The sequence below is a fragment of the Glycine soja genome, chromosome 10 (assembly GCF_004193775.1).
Source record: "Glycine soja cultivar W05 chromosome 10, ASM419377v2, whole genome shotgun sequence".
NCBI lineage: Eukaryota > Viridiplantae > Streptophyta > Magnoliopsida > Fabales > Fabaceae > Glycine > Glycine soja.
The window spans coordinates 14,801,184-14,824,387 of record NC_041011.1 but is presented as its reverse complement, the minus strand read 5'-3'; the positions used below and the strand labels follow the sequence as shown (position 1 = coordinate 14,824,387).

General features: G+C 40.9%; 1 pseudogene; it reads left to right on the top strand.

The window, feature by feature from the left end:
• The window catches only part of LOC114371450, a 47,742-nt pseudogene that overhangs the window by 1,113 nt on the left and 23,425 nt on the right, over nucleotides 1–23,204 (top strand).

The following is a 23,204-nucleotide window of genomic DNA, read 5'->3' as shown; positions in this document are numbered from 1 at the left end:
TGTTAAATACTTCAAATATGTATAGGTAGTTTGTGATAGCAGAATATTTAGGATGTGATTAGGTGTAAATTTTGACACAATGCCTTGAGCACGAGAATGTGTGTTCTTTTCAAAGATGTATATATATATGTGTGGTAACTAGAATGTGTTGAATGTCCTTGTATGTTGACATAAATAGTAGGATATTTTACACATACGCATGTTCATAAATGTGCTACATTAATGTGTGCACGAGTTTGTTCTAAATCGGAAAGATTAGCATATCATTTTTGTGTTAAAATAAGCATTATCCTGTAGACTAACTTTCCAAATGTTTGTCTTCATAGGAAATGGCCCCGAGGAAGCTTGCCTCAAAGAGATCTAGGAAGGACGCCGCGGCCGCAAGGACTAGTGCCGCTCCCGAGTTCGATAGCCATCGTTTCAGGAGCGCTGAGCACCAGCAGCGTTTCAAAGCCATCAAGGGATGGTCCTTCCACCGAGAGAGACGCGTCCAGCTCAGGGACGACGAGTACGCAGATTTTCAGGAGGAGATAGCTCGGCGGCATTGGATGTTGCTGGTCATGCCCATGGTCAAGTTTGATCTGGATATAGTTCTCGAGTTTTACGCCAATGCTTGGCCTACAGAGGAGGGCGTACGGGACCTCCGGTCATGGGTAAGGGGCCAATGGATTCCTTTCGATGCAGACGCCCTCAGTCAGTTCCTGGGATATCCGCTAGTATTGGAGGAGAGCTAGGAGTGCGAATACGGTCATAGGAGGAACCAGGCCGATGGATTTGATGAGGAGGCCATCGCTCAGCTGCTATGCATACCAGGTCAAGATTTTTCCTGGACCGCTGCCGGGAGACGGGTGCGAATCATGCGCACCAACATGACTACCTTGACCGAGACTTGGATGGCATTGCTGCTCAGCAGCATCCTGCCCAGCGATCATAATTCCGACCTCCCTCTGCCGAAGTGTCAGCTGGTGTATGCCATCCTGACACGGATGAACATTCATGTGGCTCAACTGATCGCTGATGCCATTTATTTATTTGTAGGTATGCCACCTACCAGGCACCCTTTAGACCCAGATAAGTCTAACAGGGCCCTGGGTTTTTCGACATTGATCACGGGTCTCTGCCAGTCGTTCAGGGTTCCTGTCACACCTAGTAAGGTGATTCGACTGCCGATCACCCGGGCTTTCATAGAGAAGTATTGAACGCCCAGACAGGCGCAGGGTGGCGACCCGCAGGCCCCAGACACACCGCCGCCACCTCCTCAGGCTGACCCAGCTGGGTCATTTGACACGGAGCGGTATTTACGGCATTTGGTTTGCCAGCAGGCGGCCAACCACAGGGCGCACGTGCAGACCCATGACTGCCTCTACCAGCTCAGCCTTAGCCTGCAGAGCCAGGGTTTCCCTCCTTTTCCATGCCCTACTCCGGATCAGTTCAGGGCAGAGGTCGCATGGCCCGGGGATTGGCCTGAGGCCCAGGCAGAGGAGGCACCCGCAGAGGCTTCCGGCGATGCAGATGAGGCCCGCATAGATGAGGAGATGACCGATTTGCTCGATTTCTTGGGAGGGAGCGAAGCCACATGATCGGGAGGTCCCTAGATCCATATTCTCTTTTCATGTTTCCTTTTTTATCTGTTATGTATCATTTTGTTTTTTGTATAAACTGAGGGACTAATGTTTGTTTCGTTTTGATTGACTCTTGTTTTGTGCATACATGTCATTTAAACTGTTACGTTAGTGCTTACTTCGTTGTTGTCAACAGTGTTTGTTGAAATTTCGGAACCGTGTAGAGTTTTTCATTTAGGAACGTCGTCCTAAAAATAAAATGAACCAAAAATCCTGATAAAAAGAAAGAAGCGTTGTGAACAAATGTCGTGTCCATGTATATAAAGAAAAGAAAATAGTTTTTTATATATGTAAAAAGAAAATAAAAGGATTTTGTGTGTGTAAATAATGTGTGAAAAGAAATTTTTGTGTATATGAACGACAAGTGTATGTAAAGAATTTTTTGTATAAACTACGGGTGTGTGTTGGAAAAAATGAAAAAGGGAGATCTTTGAACATAAATAGAGTTTGTATATAGACCGTGTTGACATAAAGAGAAAGGGTTTTAATGCGTGTGTGCACAGAAAAAGTTCGTTATGTATAGGAACGTAGGTGTACAAAGGAAAGTTGTTCTCATAGAGGGCAATCGATGTATAGTTTTTTGTGAATATAAAAAAAAAAAGAGAAAAGAAAAAAACAAAAAGGAAAAAGAAAGAAAGAGCTCGAAGGTCGGCATGTTATGGTTAGGAAGCATAAATCATTCGTAGAGAGCAAACATATCTTCTAGAAACAAGGGACTGACGCTAAGTTTATTTTCCCGAATAACCGAGATAAGAATGGATGGATTCATTGAACTGATGAAAGGACATAATTTGGAAACGTTGGGTCTGTTTGTGTAAATTCCCAACTGTAGTATCACAATGCCATAAACGGGATGCTTGAGTGCCCACCTGGCTGTGGCCATGACTAATTTTGCACATTGTTTCCAAATCATCATTGTTGCGCGTGCCTTGTGGAATAATATGGAAGTTCGGCCCGAGACCGACACCTTGACACACGAATTTGTTTTGCCCTAGATATCAAGATCGGGCTCCCACAATAAAAGACCCCATTGAGACACAACCTTAGACTATTTTGAACCTTGGCCTATAAAAAGAATCCTCATCCTTTCCCCCGAAGCAAAGGATAGCGGAATCTCCTCAAGGGAGAGCAAATAGATTGCTAAAACCCGATCTCCCAAAGAGAGAAATGGAGAGGGAGGAATGAAAAGAAAGAAAAGGAAGAAATGAAAAGAAGGAAAATAAAAACTGAAAAGAAAGGAAAAGAAGGATTCCCGATCAAAAGATCGGAAGAAAGTAAAAAGGAAAGATCAGAGGAAAACAGAGTAATTCCCGATCAATGAAAGAAAGAGAACAAAAAATCTTCAGACCAAATAGATTTTCGGCAAGGTAAGTGACTGCCGGCAAAGGAAAACCCATTTTTTGGTGGTTCTTCCTTTCGGATTTCCATTCAAAGTCATTCTCGACTGGCGATATCCCGCCCCACATAAACAAATAGGAAAAGACCGAAACACCCAGCTTCCTCTTCGAAAACACTACCCTCGAGAAAATCCTGTTGATCCGTGATCGCCCGTGTGATCTTTGATTCGATAGGAAATCGTGTGCAAAATAAAGTCATGGTGCAGTTATGGTTTGGGGTTAGGGTAAAACACTTGCCTGTGTGAGTTTGTATACACTATGAGTGATTTATTCCCAGTTTCAGCTTAACCCGATGTTTCCCCTGAATGTTCATTTAAAAGCTAAATGTTGACGTCCTGCCCTTCATTTACGGTTACAAGGAAGATTACCCTTGGCATGGGTATATTGCTTCTCTAAGATATGGTGCTCTCGCGAATGATTTATTTTTCTTTGCAAAAAGCATGTTTGCCTTTTTAGGTGGAAAAAAACCTGATAGACCATTCGGTCCTGCCAACAAATTTTATTCGGAGCCCCATGAATTGATTGTCATTCATGGATACTCCACCAACGAGTCTGGAGCCCCGCGAATTGATTACCTAGCGCTGTTCGCCAATTCTCCATTCTCCACTTTTATTCGGAGCCCCATGAATTGATTGTCATTCATGCATCCTCCACCAATGAGTCTGGAGCCCCGCGAATTGATTGCCTAGCGCTGTTCGCCTATCCTCCATTCTCCACTTTTATTCGGAGCCCCATGAATTGATTTTCATTCATGCATCCTCCACCATCGAGTCTGGAGCCCCGCAAATTGATTGCCTAGCGCTGTTCGCTTATCCTCCACCCTTGAAATCTTGTTCGGAGACCCATGAATTGATTTCCTAGCGCTATTCATGCGTCCTCCACCATCAGGTGCGGAGCCTCCGGTGATTGGGAAATGTGGTTTTTGTTATTTTCCCGATCGTTTCCTTCGCCAAACATGTGTATATATGTATATTATGTTATTGGTGTTTTTGTTGTTTGTGTTTTGTTTTGTGTTGTGCAGAAAAAAAAAAGAAGGAGGAGAGACGGGAGTCATCATAGACTAATCACGGAAAGGGCAAAGACGGACGAAATCAGTATTTTATCTTTGCTTTCCTCTTATCTCCGATAAAAGGTAAGTAAAGAGGGGCAACTGTCATACCCAAATTTCGTCCGGGGACTATTGCTTGATGGCATGCAACCTTTGATTGACCGCTTCGAAGTACTTGGCACCTTTTGTTGCACAATATGTGAAGTCCCGAGACGCGCTGGAAATCAAAAGGAAGCGTGGTTATGCCATCCGTGAAATTCTGTAATTTGACGGAAACCAAAAGGAAGTATTGTTACGCAATCCGTGAGTTTCCGTTTCGAAAGCTAAAATACATGATCCGTAAGGATCCGTAACCTTACGGAAAGAAAATAAGTGTCGTTACGAAATTCGTAAAGTTCCGTAACGTTATGGAAAAAGAAACACCAAAAAAGTAAAGGGGGTGTATTTAGTAAAAAAAGGGTGTAAATAGCAACCAGGCCCACTTGGGCCTTCCAGATTCTTCCTCCAGAAGGCGGTTGCTTCTGGAGGAAGCAACCTGGCTCGCCTGGGCGAGCTGGGTGGCAAGCTCCTCCCCTATTTTGCTATAAATAGGGTGAGGAATGAAGAAGGAAGGGGTTCAGCCTTCTTGGCACTTCGTATTCTCTTGAAATTGCTGAGGAAAATTGTTTCCGTGAAGAAAATCCAAGCCGAGGCGCTTCCGTAACATTTCCGTAACGTTTCCATGGGTAATTACGCGAAGATTTTCAACCGTTCTTCGACATTCATCGCTCGTTCTTCGTTTTTCTTCGGTCTTCAACCGGTAACTACCCTAAACCGAGCTTTTCAATTCATTCTATGTACCCATGGTGGTCCCCATTTTTTTCGTGTACTTTTATTTCTCGTTTCATTTACTTTCCGTACCCTCTTTTGACGTGCTTCAGTCAATTTTTTAAGTCATTTCTCGTCTAATCAAAATATAAAATAAATTTCCACCGATCATTTGATTTGTAATATCATTTAATTTCTGTTAAAATGAAATCCTACCGTTCGGCCGTGCTGTAATCACGTTGGAAATAAAAAAAGAGGTAAAATAATAATATAATAATAAAAAAATACCTTTTAGTAAAATAAAGCAAAAAAAATCAATCGGACGTTTCTCTTTGGGATTTCTCTTTCTTAATTGAATTGACTAATAACTAAAGTGAAACTAAGGCTAAAATCAACACGCAAAGTCAAGCTCGTCCACAAAAAATCATTAAAAAAGGATTTGAAAGTTTATTATCTCAATTTTTCTTACCAAGTAAATGGACCATTTTTAAGGTCCAACGCCTTAAGATGATCACCTTCCTAGTAAAAAGAATCGCTTGATTCACCCTTAAAGAAGAACTACGTAGGTCTGATTTCCTCTTCGATGGAGGGTACGTAGGAGCAAGAGCCCCGCTTTTGTCGACCTCAAAAAATAAAAAGAAATAAAAGTTAAGGTAACACAATTTCCACAATTCTAAAAAATAAGGCTGTTGTCCTTTGAGACAAACGTGAGAGGTGCTAATACCTTCCTCAAACGCAAATACAACTCCCGAACTTGGAATTTTCTTTTTGACTGGTTTCCTTTGGTTTTTCCGACGTTTTCTACAAATAAATGTTGGTGGCGACTCCACGCATCTTTCCTCCCTTGGAAAGCGCACCCGTGACCCTCACCTCGCTCTCCCGCAAACGGGCATGTTGCGACAAAAACATTAGACCTACACTTCTTCTATATTACACTAATTCCTCAAACCCTATGTTGAAAGAACCAGCACAAGGACAAGGACAAGCGTGAATTATAATAGAAGTAGAGGAAATAAGGGGGGACACAGAGGATGGGATTTTTGTGCTTTTGTGGAAACTTAAGATACCACCTAAGGCAGCGGTATTTACATGGCGGCTTATCAAAGACCGCTTACCAATGAAGATGAATCTAAGAGGGAGACAAGTAGAGATAAGTGACCCAATGTTCCCGTTATGCAACAATTCGGAGGAGGTTGCAGCACACTTTTTCTTCAATTGCAGTAAGGTCCTCCCCTTGTGGTGGGAGTCACTCTCATGGGTTAATTCAGTGGGTGCTTTCCCGAAAGAAAAAAAATATCATTTCATGCAGCACAGCAGAAGGAATGCTACACGAACAAAAGGTATAAGATGGAGCTATTGGTGGATAGCCCTCACAAGGACCATATGGCAACATAGAAATAAGGTGGTCTTTGATAACCAAACTTTTAATGCAAGCAAGCTGATGGATGAAGCGCTTCTTCTAGTCTAGTCCTGGCTTAAAGCTATGGAGAAAGATTTCGATACACATTTTAATCAGTGGTCTTCCAATTTCACAGATGCCTTTGTGTAATTAGAAAGGGAGGGTACATGCTGAGACCTCTTCCAAGAATTGAATGGATCATACGTCTTGATCCTATATGTCACAAAGGGTCATTTTAGAAGACCACGAAAATAACATGTTATGCAACCCCTTAAAATCGCATGTCAGCTATTTCCATTAGTAATTGTATGATATTGCGACAAAAGGACATAATAAAGATCATAGTAGAGGGCTCAAAAGAACAATTACATGCCATGAATAGAAAGGAAAAACGCATACATGTTTTCAGGCATCATACATGTTTGTCATTTGTGGAATTTGAAAAAAAAAATTTAAAACTATTATAATAAATATCAATTACTAGAAAAAATAAACAAACCTGCAAATAATTAAAGGAGTTCTTCCCAATGTGATTCTTTGGTGCCTGATTCAGCCAGAAAAATAATAAAACTTTAGTCAATCAACCACATCTATGACAAAAATTTCCCTAATATGTACAAAATAATTTGTGCCAATCAACTTCATATTATAAAAAAATAAATTGCAAGGCATTTACTAAAGAAAGTAGTGAAGACAGAGTTCCAAGACTTTTCAACCCCAGCTTAGATAATCTGTCGTAGACTACCCTAGTATGAATAGTTTTTTCCTAGAATTTTGGTTCCCAAATATCTCCAATTTCCACTTTTAATATATTCCTTGGTAAAATATTCAGCAACTGCTCCAAAATAGCATGGGACTAGTGGCTTTGGAAATGGAAATAGTGACTCCAAATATTTTGTTTTTGAAAAATCAGAAAGACCAAATAAAGAGAGAAAGGTTGTGGAAGAATGCAACTGAAAGAACAAGTATGACTAAAAGGAAAATTATCAAATATCCTGTAGCTTGGAAAGAGAAGCAAAAGAGATTCAAAGAAGCTACAGAATACGACATAACTGTTCAATATCCTCTACAAAATCAAGAGTCCACTAAAAGAAACTGACAACAGCAACATTCAAACCCCCTATTTTATCCCCACCCATAACAAAAAAAAAACTCCACCCAAGTAAATTGAAATAAGCTCATAACTGAGAAATGCAAACATAAGCAAGAGGAAAATCATGAATAATCCATCATATACAATCCACTTTCTTGCTTTATTTATTTTGACAGAAAGAAAATATTCATTTTTATAAAAGCAAAAGGCAGTTCTTCCAACAAAACCTATGGATCCTCAATGGCAATAACACTTGGTTGTCCTATGTTTAAAAACCCTGAGAAATGACAATGGGAAAAGTTTAAAACCTATAGGGGATAAATTATACAGCATAACTGAAAATAACATTATTTCACAACCAACAATTTCATTTATTCATCCAGTACGCCTGTCTTGTAAAATTTTGCTTGTCATTCCAGTTAATGTCATGCTGTATTTGAAAATATAATTGGATTTTAAGTTTTTTTGTCTTAATCACATGTATCTTCCACTTGAGACAATCTTTAATTTCCAACTCAGATGACCATTATTGACAGTAAAACTCTCCCTTCAAGTATTTAAGACAACTATGTACTAGGATTCGAACAAAGTAATTGGATTTTAAGTTGAAGCAATATGTTTGACAATGTTTGCATTGTTGGATAAAATATTGAATTTTACTACTAACAAAACATAAATGATACATCACTTCAAAATTAGTTTTAACCAAGATTGATTTCAAAAAAACCATTTTATCCAAATCATTTTAAAACTTTATTAATAAACATACAAACACGAGCAAGAATTTAATAACACTTTTCATATATTAAAGAAATTGGAATATTAGTGAAAATAACAGAGAGTAACAAGATGTTACTCCTACAAGACCTGATGCTTTTGGTCTTTCTGCCTTATTTTTAGTAGTGGAAAGTGGAAACTATATGATCTTAAGGTATATATGCCCTAAAGATCTCATAAGAATCCTTGTTAAGAAGGATCAAAGAACTGAAAGTGCTAATATCCTCCCAAGTTTAGTTGATTGCAGAGTTTTAAGAGTTGTTGTAATACGTTATTTTATATTGTTTTATCTTAATTTTAGGCACATGTAATTTTTGGTTTTAGATTTAAGATAACTATCTTAATCTTTCAAAAAAATTTTAGGCACATGAAATACTTGATGTTAAATATAAAGTATCCAAAACTACAAATAAAAATAAAAATCCTAACAAAATCGTTGATGTTTTTCTCTCAATCCCTCTTCATCTCCAAAACCACCTTCTCTTTCAACCCTTCTTCATCCCTAACTTCTCATTTTTCCTTGTCAAGATCATTAAAATACCCTTTGCACACTTTTCCATTAAAGCCCGTTGTTTGTTTTATTGTTTGATCCGAAAAACAAAACACTACCTTCTGTAGTTCCTGGGGCTATTGTCCATCGCAAGTTAAAAACAATAAATCATGACTGATGATAATGCCACCTCTAGTACCACCATGGACAAGATATGAAAAAGGTTGACATCCTCTACTTGAATTGATGATAGGGGTGTTAGCAAGATACAAAAACTATTTCATCATCTTTCTCCTCTAAACCATAACTTGATTTTTTTTATTTCTCTTCTTTTTGCAAAGGAACACAAGCATGAGTTACTGTGTTGATTTGATAAAATAAATATTGAATTGGGAACAAATCTTCTACTATTAGCTTACCAAAATCATTGAAATTTCTTAAATTAAGAGAAAGTTAACGGTTTCTTTTGTTTTTAGCTTTTATTGTTGATAGCTAACATTTTTTTATCGATGATACCATTGTATTTTTGGGCTAGATCATTGACAATATTTCACCATGCAGAATAATTTCTTCTTTTACAGCTTTGTGATTTTTCAATCACATTTGGATTTAGATAGGTTCTGATTTTGACACAAATTATGATATTTTCTTGATCAACTAAAAGGTTGTTGTATGTACATCTTTTTGTCTGTATATGATATTAATTTATGTATATCTAATTTTTAATATTTCTATTCTTTATTGTTATTGTATTTTTTTAATTATCATGTGATGTCTTTGATTTCATTTTTTAGGTTTTTTTTATCATTCTAATCACATGGGTAATGATGTTGATTCAACTATGTAATTTTTTTCTGACCTTTCTCTTAAAAAATAGTTAAGATGTACTTGTGATTGATACACACCAATTCAATATATACCCTATATTGTATGAGATTGTATTTATTAGACAATATTTGTCTTCATGTTAATTTAACTATGTGATTTTTCTCCTGACATTGTGAAACGATAGTCAAGGGAACCTATGATTGATATGGTTGAATTCAATACATATCCTTTATATATTGTGTATAAGATTGTTTGCATTAGACACTATTTGTCTTCATGAAATACTTGAGTGGTCGATGTACACCTCATCACAATTGTAGCTTATGAATGAGATCTGTTCAGATTGATAGCTATATTCAATTTATAACTATAATTATTTTACATACTCTTTTATTTACTTATTTAATGTGAAATTTGTTAGAATTTAATTATATGAATTGAATAATATAAAATATATCATTTACTAAATCATTAAATTGTATACATTAATTGTATTTTTGTATTAAATTAAATAATACATTAATGAAGGAAAAGTCCCTAGAGCAAAACGTATCTTTTTGAAATCAACCACTCCTCTCATATTACAAATGCGGGTATGAGGGCGGTTACGTGTATTGCTTATAATGCGAGTATGAGGATGTTTACTATTATACTTTTCCTACCCTACCTATTGATGACCCATTTATGTGTTGTTGCTCATGATGATGATTTCTTTATACTAGTAATGAACATAATTTAGATTTGTAATAAAATACTCATATAGTGTTAAATGATTTTTTTAGAATAGTTTATAATGTCATTAATATAATACTTGTCTTGGTTATGATTTTATCAAAATTTTAGAAACATTAGTAAATATGTTATTCTGAAAAAGTAAAAGTCAAACAAATATTTAAGAAATTAGATTTGATGAAAGGTATTACTATAATAAAATCTATGGTATAAAGCCAATTTGTTGTTTGATTAAAATTTTAAATAAATTATTTTATAAAACATTATGAAGAATAAATTTCAAATACACACACACACACACACACACACATATATATATATATATATATGAAAAATTTATTTGAAAAAGTATTAGTATGATAAAATGTATGGTATGACACAATTTTGTTATATAATTGAGTTTTTAAGAAAATTAGTTTTAAAATATCAACCATATATAAAAGAAACTTACATTTAGAAATTAAGAGTATAATATTTGATACTGGTAATAAAATATATTGAATACTATCATAGCTAATTTAATCTCTCTTTCCCTTTTTTGTACATCATTCTTGATAATTCCATTTACTTCTTATATGAACGTAGTGAGTCTATTCAGAGAGATTTTAAAAAATAATCAAATGTTTTGGTGGTAATACAACAAAAGGGGGCTTGAATCTTTTAAATGATTTTCTTTTTCTTTTTTGACACATGTCCCAACATTATTGTGAAATTAATTAAAATTAATTATATGAATTTATTAATTAAAATATATCATTAAATTTTATACATTAATTGTGTTTTGTATTAAATTAAATAATACATTAATGGTGGAAAAGTCCTTAGAGCAAAATGTATCTGATTGAAATAAACCATTATAGTCATATATATTTATGTTGAAGGTTACAGGTGTCTATTGGTGGAGAATCACGCTTTCTAACCTTTTGCTAAAGCTTCTATCTCAACACTTAAGCAAGGTAGGATGGCCAAGAGGTGAATCTAGATAGTATTTTGAAATTATGTTTTCCTTGATTCAAATTCTCAGATTTTCTTTTTTGCTTGTTGACCATATCTCTATCTGTCCAAGTAATCTATTTTTGATTTTGTAATTCTTGATTTTAAGCACACTCCTTCTCCGCATCTTCTGTTGGTCAAAGAAAAGGCATGAGTGGAATCTTAATAATAAAGGCACTCTCTAAATGATAATGTTCTTCTTCTTTCTATGATAGTACATGATAATGGTAGAGGACGTAGCTACTTGTTACAATATAACTACCGTGGTACTCCAGTCAAGGGAAATTCGATAAAGTAATAGTAGCAAAATTGTGCACATCTGATTAAGTGGAGTCTTTGTTTTTTACAGTGTGGGAAGCGTGTTAAGTACACACATCTCCCCCAACATTTTCACATCAAAGAACCAAAGTAACTAAAAGCAACAAATAATTGCTTCCTAGAATATATGTATTATTTTTCCTTTAAAATAAGACTTTGATCATGTATGGTTATTAGTATTAGAGTAAATTACTCTAACATGTCTTTAAAAAAGATTATAACCATGAGTTTTTGTGAAATTATATATTTTTTTTACATTTATACTAATTTTCTTAATTATTTAAAAAACTGTCATACCCTAATTTCGTCCGGGGACTATTTCTTGATGGCATGCAACCTTTGATTGACCGCTTTGAAGTACTTGGCACCTTTTGTTGCACAATATGTGAAGTCCCGAGATGCACCGGAAATCAAAAGGAAGCGTGGTTACGCCATCCGTGAAATTTCGTAATTTGACGGAAACCAAAAGGAAGTATTGTTACACAATCCGTGAGTTTTCGTAACTTTTTCGAAAGCTAAAATACATGATCCGTAAGGTTCCGTAACCTTATGGAAAGAAAATAAGTGTCGTTACGAAATTCGTAAAGTTTCGTAACGTTACGGAAAAAGAATCACCAAAAAAGTAAAGGAGGGTGTATTTAGTAAAAAAGGGGGTGTAAATAGCAACCAGACCCACTTGGGCCTTCCAGATTCTTCCTCCAGAAGACGGTTGCTTCCAGAGGAAGCAACCTGGCTCGCCAGGGCGAGCTGGGTGGCAAGCTCCTCCCCTATTTTGCTATAAATAGGGGGAGGAATGAAGAAGGAAGGGGTTCAGCCTTCTTGGCACTTCGTATTCTCTTGAAATTGCTGAGGAAAATTGTTTCCGTGAAGAAAATCCAAGCCGAGGCGCTTCCGTAACGTTTCCATGGGTAATTACGCGAAGATTTTCAACCGTTCTTCGACATTCATCGTTCGTTCTTCATTTTTCTTCGGTCTTCAACCGGTAAGTACCCCAAACCCAGCTTTTCAATTCATTCTATGTACTCGTGGTGGTCCCCATTTCTTCGTGTACTTTTATTTCTCGTTTCATTTACTTTTCGTACCCTCTTTTGATGTGCTTCAGTCATTTATTTAAGTCATTTCTCGCCTAATCAAAAAAGAAAATAAATTTTCATCGATCATTTGATTTGTAATATCCGTTAATTTCTGTTAAAATGAAATTCGACCGTTTGGTCGTGCCGTAACCACGTTGGAAATAAAAAAAGAGGAAAAATAATAATATAATAATCAAAAAATACCTTTTAGTAAAATAAAGCAAAAAAAATCAATCGGACGTTTTTCTTTGGGATTTCTCTTTCTTAATTGAATTGACTAATAACTAAAGTGAAACTAAGGCTAAAATCAACCCGCAAAGTCAAGCTTGTCCACAAAAAATCATTAAAAAAGGATTTGAAAGTTTATTATCTCAATTTTTCTTACCAAGTAAATGGATCATTTTTAAGGTCCAACGCCTTAAAATGATCACCTTCCAAGTAAAAAGAATCGCTTGATTCACCCTTAAAGAAGAACTACGTAGGTCTGATTTCCTCTTCGATGGAGGGCACGTAGGAGCAAGAGCCCCACTTTTGTCGACCTCAAAAAATAAAAAGAAATAAAAGTTAAGGTAACACAATTTCCACAATTCTAAAAAATAAGGTTGTTGTCCTTTGAGACATACGTGAGAGGTGCTAATACCTTCCTCAAACGTAAATACAACTCCCGAACTTGGAATTTTCTTTTTGACCGGTTTCCTTCGGTTTTTCCGACGTTTTCCACAAATAAACGTTGGTGGTGACTCCGCGCATCTTTCCTCCCTTGGAAAGCGCACCCGTGACCCTTGCCTCGCTCGCCCGCAAACGGGCATGTTGCGACAGTTGGCGACTCCACTAGGGACTATTTTTGTGTGTTAGGCCTATTTTAGGAAATTGTTGAATTGTGAAACTTTGTGTGTGCATTTTTGAACTGTGTAAATATAATAACTGCTATCTTTTCCGCATTTTTACACTGCATTCTAAGCACCCACGGGTTTGAGTAAAAAAGGGGCCCTATACCCGGGTTCATGGGAATCTAAGGAGTGGAGGTGAATCTATGATCATGCTAGGTCTCCGACTTGCTTGATAATAGTGAAACCTCATCTAGAGCTTTCTCTCTTTATAATATGTTGTCGCCGGTATTCCATACCGCCACAATATTATTATATTGAGTGATGATACCTCTAGAAAACGGTCATGTGAGTTATGAATTGTTGGGAGTAGTTATTAGAGACCCCTAGATATTGTCCTATAGGTTCCCAAATAGGGGCATGGAGCGAACACGCTCCGTGCCATTTGTTCTCATGCATTTTTCTTCGAATAGCACGTAAATTATAGTTTTGCTAGTGATATTTTGTTTCTCTAGAGCAATACATCACTTTTTAATACACACGTTGAGGTGCCATAGTGCCTAAAACGTAGTATTAAAAAGATGGATCTTTTTTTATCTCGTATATGTAAATTACCCCTTTGTTGTGATTTCTTTCGGTTTCATGCATGCGCATTGCATCATTCATATCGGAGTCTTGATCCACCCCTTTTTTAGGTAAATGATGGGGACAAATCAAAATGGAAAAAGATTTTATCAAGTCAAGATTAAGGGTCTAGATGTCACCAGTCTCAAGGAGTTGGGACGATTGATGGGACCTCTCCAAAGGCAAGCCTTCCGCAAAGTGTATGGAAAGATTTTAGATTTGACCGTAGCGGAGGTATTTACGGAAGCTGTTGTATCCCTCGCCCAGTACTATGACCAGCCGTTGAGATGCTTCACGTTTGGGGACTTCCAAATGGTACCGACTATTGAAGAGTTTGAGGAGATATTAGGATGCCCTCTTGGGGGAAGAAAACCGTATCTTTTCTCCAGGTTTCTTCCCTCCTTGAGTAAGATTGCAGCTGTGGTCGAAGATTCGGCAAGAGAGTTGGATCGCATGAAGCAAACTCGAAACGGCGTAGTGGGCCTACCGCGGAAATACTTGGAAGGCAAGGGAAGGGATATGGCAAGTCAAGAGAAGTGGGTCCCATTTGCGGATATACTAGCTTTTCTGATCTTTGGGGTTGTCCTCTTTTCGAACGTGGACGGTTTGGTGGACCTAGCCGCAATTGATGCTTCCTTGCATATCACCATAGCAAGGAAAGCCCAGTGGTGGCTATCTTGGTGGACTTATTCGATACATTTGACCAAAGGTGCGAGAAGAACAGCGCACGGATCGTCTGCTACTTGCCCGCTCTTTGTGTGTGGTTTGTTTCGCACCTATTCTAACAAGACATAAGACACCCGTGTCCGCTTCAAAGTTAACGCTCGTGCGTTGAAAAAAGAAGAGTCGATTGGGACCAACACTTGGCTGGGATAGAAGGCAGCACAATTAATTGGTTTCCTTGATGGAAGGAAGGAAAGAGAGAGTCCAAGCTCCGAAGGAAGATGAAGAAGTCCAAGCTCTAAAATTAGAGCTAGGGAAGGCAAGACTCGCCAAAGAAAAATTCAAGACAGCCGCTACAAACATCCGGAAAGAGTGCACCGAGTTACGAGAGGAAAACGCGGCCACTGCAAGAGCCCTTGAACAATAAACCAAAAGGGCCCGCAAGGAGGAACATGGCCGAGATAAATTACGAGGAGCTTTGTGGGGCAGCAACAATGAGCTCAAGCTCCGGAGAGAGGAAATGGACAAGTCACGGGTGCATGGCATGATCTTAAAGGAAGAGTTAGCTGCTTGCTCTAGATCCAAAAGGAGTTTGGCTCAACACTTGGAAGCCACGGAGCAAAGCATGCTAGCTATCATAGGGCAATACAAGGAAGAGTTAAACCAGTCGTTGACCCATGAACAAAAGCTAGTAGAGGACTTCGCACAAGCGTACGCCGAGAAGGAAGCAAAAGGGAGGGTGATTGATGCATTGCATCGAGAAGCGACCATGTGGATGGATATGTTCGCCTTGACCTTGAATGGAAGTCAAGACCTCCCGCAACTATTAGCCAAAGCAAAGGCCATCGCTGAAGTGTGTACAGCCCCTGAGGAAATTCACGGGCTAATCAACTACTGTCAACACATGATAGATTTGATGGCCCATATAATTAGAAACTGTTAGGTTCTGTTGTAACACTTTTGTATGATCTTGGCTAGATAAAAGCTTTGTTCCTTTTTATAAAACGAGAAGTTCTGAAACTCATCCCGTTATCTAAAAATCTTGAGGTGGATCCAAGTGCTCCGATCATTCATTTGCATATTCATGTTTTGGTGGCATACTCACCATTGTTTGTTTCTTTATGGAACTCACAATAACTAAGAAAGTGCAGAGGCACCCCTATAACACTCGATCCAGAAAAATGGATAATGAAAAGGGAGTGCAAGAACAGATGAAGGCCGACCTATCGACCTTAAAAGATCAAATGGCTTCTATCACGGAGGCCATGCTAAAGCTTCAGAAAACTATAGAGGATAATGCCACGGCGACCGCCTCCAATACAGCTAGGGAAGCGGAACCGGTGCTATAGTCCGCAATAAACTTAGGCCGAGATAGAAACACGATGGTGTTCGGTCGGAGGTATAGTCCTCAAGCATACCCTTATGGCTTGCCTCCAGACTTCACTCCCCGTACCGCTCCGGACGATTTGAACCAAGCCCCTACCTTCGAGGGGCAACTCCCTCCTTGTGCCGATTATCCCCTGCAAGAAGACGATGAAGAAGATGCCCGTCTAGGCCCTCTACTGCCCCTCAAGGATCCGGCCCCCCATGAATTGCCCCAACCAAACATAGTCCGCCATGTCCCGTCTCCACCCGCACCCGTTAAAGAATCCGTTCCCTTTGTAAAAGATAAGGGAAAGATTGATTTACTTGAAGAGAGGCTGAGGGCGGTAGAAGGCCTCGGCAACTACCCGTTCTCGGATTTGGCGGATCTGTGTCTGGTACCTGACATCGTCATCCCTCCCAAGTTCAAAGTACCAGATTTTGATAAATACAAAGGGACGACATGTCCAAAAGGACATCTTCGGATGTATTGCCGAAAGATGGGGGCATATTCTACGGACGAAAAGCTGTTGATGCATTTCTTTCAAGACAGCTTAGCCGGAGCAGCAGTGGCATGGTATACCAATCTGGAAGCTTCTTAGGTCCGGTCATGGAAAGACTTGGCAACTGCCTTCATTAGGCAGTACCAATACAACACGGATATGGCTCCTGATCGGAACCAGCTTCAGAGCATGACCAAGCGAGAACATGAGTCCATTAAAGAATATGCCCAAAGGTGGAGAGACCTTGCAGCCGAAGTCGTCCCGCCCATGACTGAGAGGGAGATGATCACAATTATGGTAGATACGTTGCCTACGTTCTACTATGAGAAGCTGATAGGGTACATGCCAGCTAACTTTGCGGACCTCGTCTTCGCCGGAGAAAGGATCGAGTCCAGGCTGAGAAAAGGCAAGTTTGAATATGCCTCCAACATGGCCCCCAACAACAACAGAAGAGCCCCAGTGGTCGGCACGAGGAAAAAAGAAGGAGATACCCACGCGGTCACCACCGCCCCAACATGGATGAAAGCACCCCAAAATATCTAAAACTCATACCAGCCCAGCCCCCCGAACTTTTCAATCCGAGCTGGGAGCTCCCTCCCAACTCAAGTAAAAGGACCACCCACAATAGAAAGAACGCCTGCCTAACACACAGCTCCAGCCACACCCTGGCCAGCCAATAATACAAGTCCTGGCGCGAGCTATAATAATGCACTGCGCACCCCCCCCCCCCGAGAGATGATTTCTCTCCTATTCCCATGGCATACTCCGAGTTGTGGCCTTTATTATTGGAAAATCATTTGGTGGTGGCCATACCTGGGAAGGTCTTCCAGCCACCATACCCCAAGGGGTACAACTCGGATGCCAAGTGTGCATACCATAGTGGAGCCCCCTGACATAACATTGACTCCTGCCTGCCGTTCAAATATAAGGTGCAACACCTAATTAATGCCGGTTGGCCATCATTCCAAGAGGAGGGCCCCAATGTTAAAACCAACCCACTAGCCAGTCATGGAGGGGCTAGCGTAAATACCATTGAAGAGCATGGCCCGTCGGGGGCAAAGAGATTAGAAGATGTGGCTACATCTAGACGCTTCATCTACCAGTCGCTGCAAGCGGCATGCATGGTCTCCCGCGGCGGAGACGAAAGGGACGAATGTTTGTTTCACCTCGGGGAGTCACACGACATGGAAACCTGTCCCGCGGTGGAAGAATTGCTTCAAAGGCTCATGGACTGGGGGCAGCTCGAAGTGTCCAAAGGAGGGAGGGAAGAACCATAGATTTGCATGCAGTCGGAAGAAAAAAAGGTTCCCCCAACCCCCAAAGCCCTAGTAATATGTTTCACTAGGAAAGGGACCGGCTCCACACCCAAGTACCCCCGGACAGCGCCTAAGCCGACGTCGTTTGCATATCAAAGCAATAAGGCCATTCCGTGGAAGTATACCCCTCCCCCTTTTGGAGAAAGAGTTGCAACCGAAGTTGACTCCTTGTCAGCCAAGGTGACCCACATCACCGGCCTCAGTGGCGTAACCCGCAGTGGCCAAGTGTTCGCTCCCCCTCACTCGACGAAATTGCCATCCAAGGGGAAAGCGCCCATGGTCCAAGAGCCCACAGACATAGCCACCCCCTCAAAAGAAGTAGATCCTTCGGTGGTAAAGGGAGCTGAGAAGAAAGAAGGTCTTCAAGGAAAGACAGTGACTTTGGAAGAGGCTCATGAGTTCCTTCGTCTCATCCAACAAAGCGAGTTTAAAGTAGTTGAGCAACTGAATAAAACTCCGATGAGAATCTCTTTACTCGAATTGCTCATAAACTCTGAGCCTCATCGTGCACTGTTGATAAAAGTCCTCAACGAAGCCCACGTAGCACACGACATCTCAGTTGAGGGTTCTGAAGGCATTGTTAATCATATAACCACCAATAATTATATCGCGTTTGCGGAAGAAGAAATTCCCATTGAGGGGAGAGGGCACAACAAGGCTCTACATGTGTCATTCAGATGTATGGACCATGTCGTCGCGAAGGTACTCATCGACAATGGTTCAAGTTTAAATGTGATGCCAAAGACCACCTTGGAGAAGCTTCCTTTTAGTGCGTCACGTTTAAAACCAAGTTCAATGGTGGTTCGAGCCTTCGACGGTAGTCAGCGGGAAGTGATGGGGGAAATCGACATCCCCATTCAGATAGGCCCCCACATTTGCAATGTGGTTTTTCAAGTGATGGACATAAATCCCGCCTACAGCTGCCTCTTGGGAAGACCTTGGATTCATGCGCTGGGAGTGGTCCCTTCGACGCTTCACTAGAAATTGAAGTTCGTGGTTGGTGGACTTTTGGTGATAGTGTCAGGCGAAGATGATATGTTGGTGAGCTGCCCCTCCTCCGCACCATATGTAGAAGCAGCAGTAGAATCTTTGGAAACAGCTTTCCAATCCTTCGAGGTGGTGAGTTGTGCCTCTGTGGAAACGAGCCCGTTGCTACCTTCTCTCTCCAATGCGGCCATAATGGTGGCACGGATGATGCTCAAGCACGGAAATGAGCCCGGAATGGGTCTGGGCAAGGACAGCCTTGAGAATGCCGACGTGGTCGATATTAGAGGAAACCCGAACAAATATGGGTCGATATTAGCCAGTGTTTCACCAGTGCCGGAATAATGTCTGAGGAAGAGGTGGCAGCAGTAGGAGAGGAGTTCCCTCAAGACCCGCCAAATTTTGTGCAACCATGCCATCCCGATTCCCAAGTGGGGAACTGGCGCGTGATAAGCCAGTCAGAGGTCTATACCGCTGATTCAATGTAATTAGAGGCTATAGATTCCTTTCTCTTTTGTTTTGTGAAACCTACCTTATTAAATAAACAAAGAGATATTGTTTCATCTGTTCTTGCAGTTCCATCTTTTCTCATATCATTTTGCATGTTTTTGTTTCTTTTGTCTTGATTGGTATAGATATGAGGGTCGATTCTTTGAGGATCCTAACGACGAGGGTTTGACAATTGATTTCGACCGAGATGTAAGCCAAACGATGAACGAAGAAGAGGAAGAGGACGCCCTCTCACCAGAGTTGGAGAGGTTGATCGCTCAGGAAGAACGCGAAATGAAGCCTCACCAAGAGGAAACCGAACTGGTAAACTTAGGGACCGGAGAGGGAAAGAAAGAAGTAAAAGTAGGAACCAGTATGACCGCACCTATCTGCCAAGGCTTGATAACCCTTCTTGAAGAATATCAAGACGTCTTTGCATGGTCCTACCAAGACATGCCCGGTCTAGACTCCGACATTGTGCAGCATAAGTTGCCATTGAATCCTGGGTCTTCCCCGGTTAAGCAAAAGCTACGAAGGATGAGACCCGAAATGTCTTTAAAAATCAAAGAAAAAGTGAGAAAGCAGTTCGATGCAGGTTTCTTAGTTGTAGCTCGATACCTGGAGTGGGTGGCCAACATTGTCCCGGTCCCGAAAAAGGATGGCAAGGTGCGAATGTGTGTAGACTATCGGGACTTAAACCGAGCCAGTCCTAAAGACAATTTTCCCCTGCCACACATTGATATATTGGTAGATAATACAGCCAAGTTCGCCCTTTTCTCTTTTATGGATGGTTTCTCAGGGTATAATTAGATAAAGATGGAACCCGAAGATGTGGAGAAGACTACTTTCCTCACCTTATGGGGAACGTTCTGCTATAAAGTGATGGCCTTCGGGCTGAAAAATGCTAGGGCAACCTATCAGCGTGCCAGGGTAGCGTTGTTCCATGACATGATGCATAAGGAGATAGAGGTCTACGTAGATGACACGATTGCCAAATCTTGAACTGAGGACGAACACCTCGTCAATCTGCGTAAGCTGTTTGGAAGGTTGCAGAAATACCAACTGAAGCTAAACCCAACCAAGTGCACCTTCGGGGTAAAGTCGGGGAAGTTGCTGGGATTCATCGTAAGTCAGAAAGGGATAGAGATAGATCCCGAGAAAGTGAAGGCCATTCTTGAAATGCTGGAACCATGCACGGAGAAGCAGGTTCGAGGTTTCTTGGGCAGGTTGAATTACATCGCGAGATTTATCTCGCAACTCACCCCTACATGTGAGCCCATTTTTAAGCTATTACGTAAGAACTTGGCGGTCCTGGGGAACAGCGACTGCCACGAGACCTTCGAGAAGATCAAATAGAGCCTCACAAACCCCCCGGTGCTCATGCCACCTGTAACAGGAAGACCTCTTTTCCTGTACATGGCTGTGTTAGACGAGTCTATGGGGTGCGTGTTGGGTCAGCACGATGATTCTGGGAAAAAGGAACAAGCCATTTACTATCTAAGCAAGAAGTTTACCGCATGTGAGATGAATTACTCAATGCTGGAAAGGATGTGCTGCGCCCTGGTATGGGCGTCACATCGGCTTAGGCAGTACATGCTCAGTCATACCACGTGGCTTATTTCCAAAATGGATCCCGTGAAATACATCTTTGAGAAACTGGCCCTCACGGGACGAATCGCTAGGTGGCAGGTACTACTATCTGAATTCGATATTGTGTACGTCACCCAAAAGGAGGTAAAGGGAAGCGCCTTGGCAGATTATTTGGCCCAGCAACCCCTCCAGGATTATCGACCGATGCACCCTGAGTTCTCAGATGAAGACATCATGGCCCTGTTCGAAGAGAAGCGGACACATGAGAACATAGACAAATGGATTGTCTGCTTCGATGGGGCATCTAATGCTTTGGGCCATGGAGTAGGGGCAGTCCTTTCGTCCCCGGATGATCAGTGTATTCCTTTCACGGCCAGGCTGGGTTTCGATTGTACCAACAATATGGCCGAATATGAAGCGTGCGCCCTTGGGATTCAAGCGACCATTGATTTTGATGTAAAGCTACTCAAAGTGTATGGAGACTCGGCTTTGGTAATACTCCAGTTGGGAGGAGAATGGGAAACTAGGGATCCGAAGTTGATACTCTATCAAACTCACATCTTGAAGTTAGCCGAATGCTTTGACGACATTTCTTTCCGCCCCTTGGCCTTTTTCCATGTGGGGAATAGATATCATTGGGGCCATCGAACCCAAAGCTTCGAACGGTCATCGCTTCATTCTTGTGGCGATAGATTACTTCACCAAATGGGTCAAAGCGGCTTCTTATACTAATGTCACGAGAAGTGTGGTGGTAAGATTCATAAAGAGGGAGCTAATTTGTTGATACGGACTCTCTAAGAAGATCAGTACTGAGCATGGCACCAATCTGAACAAAAAAATGATGCAGGAAATTTGCGAGGATTTCAAGATCCAGCATCATAACTCCACCCCTTATCGGCCAAAGATGAATGGGGCTGTAGAGGCTTCAAATAAGAATATTAAGAAGATTGTTCAGAAGATGACGGTGTCATACAAAGATTGGCATGAGATGTTGCCTTTCACCCTGCACGGATATAGAACCTCGGTACAAACTTCTACTGGGGCAACGCCGTATTCCTTGGTTTATGGGATGGAAGCGGTACTCCCATTTGCGGTAGAGGTCCCTTCCCAGAAGATAATAGTGGAATCAGGCCTAGGAGAGTCAGAGTGGGCTCAAACACGATGCGACCAACTCAACCTTATTGAAGGTAAGCGTTTGACGGCCATGAGCCATGGGCGCCTGTATCAACAAAGGATAAAGAACGCGTTCGACAAGAAGGTACGCCCGCGCAAGTTCAACGAGGGGGACCTTGTGCTAAAAAAGATATCCCACGCTGTTAAGGATAATCGAGGGAAGTGGGCCCCGAATTCAACGAAGGGGACCTTATTTTCTGAGTTTTTTGTTCTTCTTGGTTTCCTCCAGGGATTCCCATCCGCTGTAATTGTCTCGTCACGTTTCTTTAAAAGAAGAGAAGATGGGTTGAGGCTTCAGTCCTCACTTTGGTTTTAAACATTGTGTTAGTTTGCAATAACTTGAGTCCTTTTCGCTCAGTTCATGGGGTGCCCCAATCGCTTATTTAAAACTGAACCTAACCAGCTTTCACTAAGAAGATCATTGCATTGAAAACATTCATGCATGCACATACACATGCATATTTTGTGATAACAGGGGCAGAATCGTCTTAGGCCATGGTCAGAAGTCAAGACAAAGTTGACGGCAGAAATCAACCAAGGTAAGACGATGGTCCGGTCACGATTTGCTGCGCATTGTTTGCTTCCTACTTTCAGGTACTTAGGGACGGGTGCAAATGGAGGATAGGGTCACGACTGACAGGTCGTCGTCCCTTCCCGGTGCTGGACAAGCAGAAAACGTCGCTGCAAGGCAGCCCAGTATCCTTTGAATTTACATTAATTATTACTATTTTTGTTTAAAAAAAGTAATGAATGCCTGATCTAACTTAAGTAGGGGGGGCCATGGTTGTGTTTCCCCTAAAAAAAAAGTTTTGGCAGGTTAGCTCGCCTGGGTGAGCTGAGCTCGCCTAGGTGAACAACCCCTACACCAGATTATAAAAAAGGAGGGAGGGGAACGTTTTCTGCACCCAAAAACTCCCCCCCCCCTCATTCAAAAAGAGAGAACTCACGAGGCTTGCGGTTTTTGCTTCCCCAAGCCACTTTTGGTTGCATTTTGCTTTCATTTTTGGTATTCCTACTCACTCCAGCAAGTAAGTATTCAATCCTTGAGTTTTTAGCTTTCCATTGGTGCCTTTTGTTCATCTTTTAGTGCTCTAAA